Source organism: Aegilops tauschii, chromosome 2, assembly GCF_002575655.3.
Source record: "Aegilops tauschii subsp. strangulata cultivar AL8/78 chromosome 2, Aet v6.0, whole genome shotgun sequence".
NCBI classification, from domain to species: domain Eukaryota; kingdom Viridiplantae; phylum Streptophyta; class Magnoliopsida; order Poales; family Poaceae; genus Aegilops; species Aegilops tauschii.
The window spans coordinates 602,431,037-602,438,615 of NC_053036.3; the positions used below are offsets into that span (position 1 = coordinate 602,431,037).

Below are 7,579 nucleotides of genomic sequence, written 5' to 3' on the forward strand. Positions count from 1 at the left end.
ATAAGCACTTGGGTCAGATGATGCAACAAATTATAGAAGTGTTGTAGGTGCATTGCAGTACTTGACTCTTACACGTCCTTATACTTCATATTCTGTTAACAAAGTATGTCAATATTTGCATGCTCCTACCACTGTTCATTGGATAGCAGTCAAAAGGATTTTGAGGTATCTCAAGTTTACAGAGGGACTTGGTCTTCAGATTGTCAAGTCTTCATCTATGCTTGTGTCAGCTTACTCTGATGCAGATTGGGCAGGGTGTGCTGATGATAGAAGGTCAACAGGTGGTTTTGCTGTGTTTCTGGGAACAAACCTTGTGTCATGGAGTGCAAGAAAACAGGCAACAGTCTCAAGGTCAAGCACTGAGGCTGAGTATAAAGCTTTGGCTAATGCAACAGCTGAAGTAATGTGGATTCAGACATTGCTATATGAACTTGGAATTAAAGTTCCACAGGCTGCAAGATTATGGTGTGATAACATTGGTGCAACCTATCTTTCAGCTAATCCTGTTTTTCATGCACGGACGAAACATATTGAAGTTGATTTTCACTTTGTCAGAGAAAGAGTGACATGCAAACTGCTTGATATAAGGTTTATTCCAACAGGTGATCAACTTGCTGATGGATTCACAAAGCCTCTGACAATGAGGAGGTTAGATGATTTCAAGTACAATCTCAACCTTGGCAAATAGGGTTTAGATTGAGGGGGAGTGTTAGAATATAAATTGTATAGGGATAGGAAAGTGGTTTAACTTGTATCCATGTCTATCTCTTCTTCTCTCCCGTATCTTTTGTAACCTCTCGAGAGGATCATGATCGATCGATCTCTCTCAAACTTGTACATCAAGGCTTTGGCCATATATATACATTGCGGCCCGAGACAAAGGGTTCTACGCTTCCTCATAGGGGGAGCTTGGTCTCTCTGGTTGCACGCCTTGCAACAACGTGTAGCTTGCCAGAGAAGCTCATCCGCACACGTGCTAGTCAGCAGAGAGCACCGATGGCGGCACTCGGAGCAACACGAGGAGGCGGTGACTCGACGAGAGCTTGGGGCAGTCGGAGCAACACGAGGAGGCGGCGACTCGATGGGAGCTTGGCAGTAGCACGAGAGGCGACCCGTCTCAAGGATCCAGATCGTGCAACACAGCCATTGTTGCGATGAGAGAGATTGCAACAACAGACCAGTTGCAAAAACTAATAGTGGCGGCTAGTGGAGGATCCAGGATTGGAGCAAGCCCCGGGCCCAAAAAAAAAATTTTGTCGCGAGAGAAAAACTTAAAATCCATCAAGCTACAACTACCTCAAAAGAATACCTCAAATATGGCTCAATTGTACCCAAAATTTAGAATTTAAACTCAATGCTTAATGATACAACAAAATAGATAAAAAAAATGACAAGAACTACAAACAGTACGTGCAGTAAAAAGAGTACCAAATCAATGGTTTGCTTCATCGGTGTCTTCCATAACTTGATCAACGGTGGAAGAAGAGCCAACACCTTAGAGAAATCAGAAGCAAAATTTCATGAGAGAAGACATAAACATGAATTGAAACAATTATCATTGTACAAAGTTGAAAAATTACTACTACGAGGAGGTAAAGTTCCTTTGCGAAATCTATAGGCTTGAAAGCGATATATAATCGCATCATCATCAACCTTTGCAAATATTTCTCGCTCAATATTGCACACCATGGAATAATTCAACCAATCATCACCCATCTTATTTCTCAACTCAGTCTTGATAATACTCATAGCTAAGAAAGCTCTTTCCACTGATGCGGTTGCAACAGGCAAAATCAATGCCAACTCAATAAGACGATATACCAAAGGAAAGACTATGTGTCTATCAGTTTGAACCATCTTCACAGCAAGACTACCAAGGTCATTACAACTAACAAAACTTGAATCAGCTCTCACATCAGCAATGAAGTTTTCAAGTTGGTTTCTAAGGACAAAAGAAATCTCATATATGGAGAAGTCATCAGCATACATCTGAGCAAGTTGAACAAGTTTGTCTTCATCAAAATTAGCAAATGAGTTCCTTGGATCAAGACAAGCAATGCATCTCAACAATTGAGTAGATCTTTCAGCAAAGCGGTTATTTAACTCGGTAATTATTTGGTCAAGCAGAACATTGAATATTTCATATCTGAAGCGTTGATAGAAAGTTACCATTTGACCACCACGCCCCCTTGAACGGCCCCGAGCGGGTATTGTATCATCCATGTTAGGCAATATAATGTTATGTTTGACACAAAAGTCAGTTGTGTCCTTCAAGAGCTGATCCCAACCATTATCTCTTATATTTTGAAGTTGCCGCAATGTGATCCCAATCAAACTCACTGCTAGAACTATGTTTTGATCTTTCCTTTGCAAACATTGTGACAACTCATTAGTCTTGCCCAATAGTTTGATCATAACATGCAATATGAAAACAAATTCAAAACTTTCCATCTGAGATATCAAGCCACCTGCTGTGGTTCTTTGTGTTAAATTTTCTGCATCATCATGAATGTTCTCTAATACATGCAAAACAGATGTCCACATCTCAATAAACCGACACAAAGTTTTATGATGTGTGCCCCACCGTGTATCCCCAGGTCTAACAAGGTTGGTTGCTTGGTTTTTCCCTCTTCCTGAAAAAATTTCCCTAGACTCCAATTGACTCACAATATTATCATGTTGTTCCTGGGCTAGTTCATCATGTCTCTTACAAGAAGCATTGACGGTGTTGACAATCAAAGTTATGTGGTTAAAGAAATCCAATACAGAGGAACAACACTTGGCAACGGCAACAACCACTAACTGCAACTGATGGGCAAAGCAATGAATATAAAATGCATAAGGATTTTCATCTAGTATCAACCTTTGCAACCCACGAAATTGTCCTCTCATGTTAGAAGCTCCATCGTACCCTTGCCCTCTCAATTTAGACATAGACAAGCCATGTTTAAGAAACATACCATCCAAAGCTGCTTTTAGAGAAGCTGCCCTTGTGTCACCAACATGCTTAATCCCAATGAACCTCTCAATCGCATACCCATGTTTATCGACATACCTACATAACACAAAGAAGCACGAGAAACCAACAATTAGATACTACAATACTACTATTAGTAAGGAACAAAACAACAACTAACATAAAAGATACAAAGTTACTAACCTTAAAACCATAGCCATTTGCTCCTTTATTAATGCATCTCTGGACTCATCAACAAGTAAAGAAAAATTTCTATCTCCAATGTCATCAATAATTGCTTTGGTGGTCTCTTCTGCACAAGCTTGACACAGTTGCAATTGTATCCCATGTGAAGTCATCAAATGGTTCCCGCCCGCACTATCAAGCAAAGTCTTAGCATTTGAATCCTTCTCCCTGTACCAATCCATCATCTCCAAAAAATTCCCCCTATTCTTTGAGCTCGAGCTCTCATCATGAACACAAAAAGCAAGAGCTTGTAATAGAAGAAATCTGATAACACCCAAAATAATGACAAGACGAGCTCTATATTCTTCTTCGCTCTTTTTGGTGCCACGATCGAGCACATTTACCATGGATTGTCTTTGATTTTTGAACGCCACATATTGTTGTCTAGCTTTATTGTGAGCACTATCATGTTTACCAACATGTGTATCAATAATACTAAGTCCATCCTTCCAATTTTTAAACCCTACTGTTGTGAATGCCTCAACACCATAGTTTTCTGCTCTAGGTTGCTTAAAAAGAAAGCAATAGAAACAAAAGGCCGCCTCCTTAGCAACACTATATTCCAACCAATCGGAATGCTTCCCGAACCATTTAGCTTGAAAGGATCTCTTTTTCAAAGATGATCCTCTAGTTTCTTTTTTAAATTTATGCCCAGTTGGTTGGCATGGACCCATATTTACATACATCCTTCTAGCGACATCTCTAATGTACGGATCTAAGCTTTCAATAGGTTTCCTAAGACCAGGATCAGGTTGAATATCACCTTCCCTCAGTTGACCACGAGCAGAATCTGGAATGTTACTTTCTCGAGTTGAGATTGAAGGCGGGTTGTTTGAAGTCAAAGGCGGTGGTCCCATTTCTGCATTGGTTTCATTTTCTGGAGTTGCTTCACTCCTCTCAGCCCCTTCATTTCCTCCGGCTAAAACCCCGGGTGTAGACACTTCTATTGCTGCCACGGATGAAAAATACCGCTTCATCTTTTATTCTACAAAATGAAATGATATTCAGTTCAGGCCAACAGCAACATTCACAAAGAACTGGCTATGAAATTGATATTAATGGTAGGTCAGTAGCAATAACATTCACATTCAAATACAGCAGGCAGCAACAGATCAAAAATGTTCTAAAATTTCTATCAACATTCAAATGCTTGCCAATGGCAGACATAGAAAGAGACGCATATTCGCCCTTGACCAGGAGGAAGGCCGAATTGAGGGGGACGTACCACTTAGAACTTTTATTACTAAGTATTACAAAGAGCTTTTTGGACCTTCAGCTGAATCAAATTTTCAGTTCGCTGAATCCATTACTCATGACATTCCTCAAGTTACGGAAGCGGAAAATGAATTCCTAACCTCCCCGTTCTCTGAGGAGGAAATTCGAACCACGGTGTTTCAAATGGAACACAACAAGGCTCCGGGTCCGGATGGCTTTCCCGCAGAGTTCTATCAATGTTTTTGGGACGTCATTAAGGCAGACTTGGTTCAGTTGTTTAACCAACTGCATGCTGAAGACCTTGACATTTCTCGTTTAAACTTTGGGGAAATTATCCTATTGCCTAAGATGAAGGAGGCTAGTCGTATTCAACAATATCGTCCGATTTGCCTTCTGAATGTAAGTTTTAAAATCTTTACGAAGGTCGTAACTAATCGGTTGAACGGGGTGGCTGACCATGTCGTGAAACCCACTCAAACAGCATTTATGCAAGGCCGCAATATATTAGATGGAGTGGTCGTCTTGCACGAAACTGTACATGAGCTTCACCGAAAAAAGTTGAATGGTGTCATTCTTAAAATAGATTTTGAAAAAGCCTACGATAAGGTTAAGTGGCCCTTTCTGTTGCAAACTTTGCGCATGAAGGGGTTTTCACAAAAATGGTGTCGTTGGGTAGAGAGCTTTGTCTCTGGAGGCAGTGTGGCTATAAAAGTTAATGATGACGTTGGCAGCTATTTTCAGACAAGGAAGGGGCTTCGCCAAGGGGACCCCGCTTCTCCTATTTTGTTTAACATTGTGGCCGACATGCTAGCTACCCTTGTTGAGCGGGCTAAGCTAGACGGTCAAATTAGTGGTGTCATTCCACACTTGGTAGAAGATGGTCTATCTATTCTACAATATGCGGATGACACTATTCTATTCATGGATCATGATCTAGATAAGGCAAGAAATCTCAAGTTGCTCTTATGTGCTTTTGAGGAACTTTCTGGTCTCAAAATTAATTTTCATAAGAGCGAACTTTTTTGCTTTGGCGATGCTGCAGAATCAGCACCTGAGTATGCTGAGATTTTTGGATGCCAGCTCGGGCAGTTTCCGACTCGATATCTGGGTATTCCCATACACTATCGGCGCTTAACTATCGCTGAGTGGAAACATGTGGAAGAGAGACTTGAGAAACGCTTAGCCAGTTGGAAGGCCAAGCTCTTGTCTTACGGGGGACGATTGATCTTGATCAATTCAGTTCTAAGCAACATGGTTTTATATATGTTGTCATTCTTCCACCTACCGAAAGGGGTTCTCCAGCGACTAGACTACTTTAGATCCAGATTTTTTTGGCAATGCGATAATGAATCCAAGAAATATCGACTGGCTAGGTGGAGCGTATTATGCAGACCTAAAAGTCAAGGGGGGCTGGGAATCCAAGACCTTGAGATTAAAAACATTGCTCTTCTCAGCAAGTGGGTTTACAAACTACTCACTGAGAATGGAGTATGGCAGGAAATCATTCGCAACAAGTATGTGGGATCCAATGCCGTTTCTCAAGTTCATTGGAAACCTGGGGATTCGCATTTCTGGAGTGGTGTGATGAAGGCCAAGGAATTCTTTTTCCAATTTGGGACCTTCTCAGTTAGGGACTGTTCTCAGGTTCGATTCTGGGAAGATATCTGGCTAGGGAATAACCCACTAATGGTGCAATATCCGAGCTTGTATAGGATTGTTAGACATAAATTCGTCACAATCAAACAAGTTTTAGGACAAGAAAACCCTGATATTTCTTTCCGTAGGGACCTTTTTGGCCCTCGCCTGGCAGCATGGAATGAATTACTCACTCGCCTGGAGGACATTCAACTGTCAGGTGAGCCGGACATTTTTCGATGGAACTTGCATCAGAATGGCAAATTTTCAGTAAAATCCATGTATGATGCAATGGTTCATTGTGATGTTCCAGTTGATAACAGGAAATTGTGGAAGCTCAAAATCCCTCTAAGAGTGAAGATTTTCCTCTGGTTTCTTAACAGAGGAGTCATCCTAACTAGAGACAATCTGGCACGACGAAACTGGCATGGTTCCAAGACATGTGTCTTTTGCCAACATGACGAGTCTATTAAACACTTATTTTTTGAGTGCAAGTTCGCTCGGGCAGTTTAGGCCATAGTTCAAGTAGCTTCGAATCTATACCCACCACGTAGTGCACGGAACATGTTCGGCAACTGGTTGCGGGGTATTGATAAACAATTTTCTGCACATATTCTTGTGGGAGCGGCGGCCTTATGCTGGGCACTGTGGTTTACCAGGAATGATGTGATTTTTAATAACAAATGTGTCTCATCTCCTATGCAGGTTATTCATGTGTGTACACGATGGCTCCGTACTTGGTCTATCCTGCAGAGGCCGGAGGACAGAGACCTTTTTATGATGGCGTCTACACGGCTGGAGCATACGGCCAGGGAGGTTTTCTACCCCCATGGATGGCGGTGTGACCTACGGATAGGATCTGCCACTCCTTAGGCTGGACATGTTTTTTTGATTGGCATTGTATCAAATTATTTTTTGCTTTTAGGGTACTCTGGACTTTTTTGGCTGTGTGCATCTAGCTATGCAGAGGCCGGGCTTTCTTTCGATGCGGTTGTATCACCTCGATATATCTATTCAATGAAATGTCCTTTATCGAAAAAAATCAACATTCAAGATTCAACGGCAGTCAACAGCAGGCCAACAGCCATTACCATTTACCAATCCAGCAGACCAGGAGCCAGGAGAGGCCGGAGCAGAGCGGGCGAGCCGGCGAGCAGCAGAGCAGCAGCAGGGCCAGCAAGGGGACGGCGGCACGAGCCGGCGAGCGGCGAAGGCGCGGAGCACTGGAGCAGCAACCGGCCGGACGGGCGAGGCGAGCGGCGGAGGCCGGACCGCCGGAGGGCTGAGGGCGCGGGCGAGTGGCGGAGGGCGGAGGCCGGGGGGCGCAGGCGACGGGGCGGGCGGCCGGGCGGACTGAGACGGGCGGCGGCGGCGGACTCACCTGCCTGGCTGCCTGCGCGTGCGTGGCTGCTGCCTGCTGCTCGCTAGGTCGATTGCGAACTGGGCATCGGGCGAGTTGGAATCCTGTGTGAGTGTGTTGGGCTGGGCCCTGGCTGTTAGTTGGGCTAAGCCCCGGGCCCAATTCAA

The 7,579-nt window shown here is 43.3% G+C and overlaps 1 long non-coding RNA gene across 1 annotated transcript; it reads right to left on the reverse strand.

Annotated features, from left to right (window-relative positions):
- Nucleotides 1-3,694: 3,694 nt before the first annotated feature.
- On the reverse strand, nucleotides 3,695-7,240 carry LOC109759005 (uncharacterized). The gene is made up of 2 exons (XR_012203927.1): nucleotides 7,144-7,240; nucleotides 3,695-4,187 (listed from the first exon to the last, which is right to left on the reverse strand). It is a non-coding gene; the product is annotated as an uncharacterized lncRNA (long non-coding RNA).
- Between the last annotated feature and the right edge of the window lie 339 nt (nucleotides 7,241-7,579).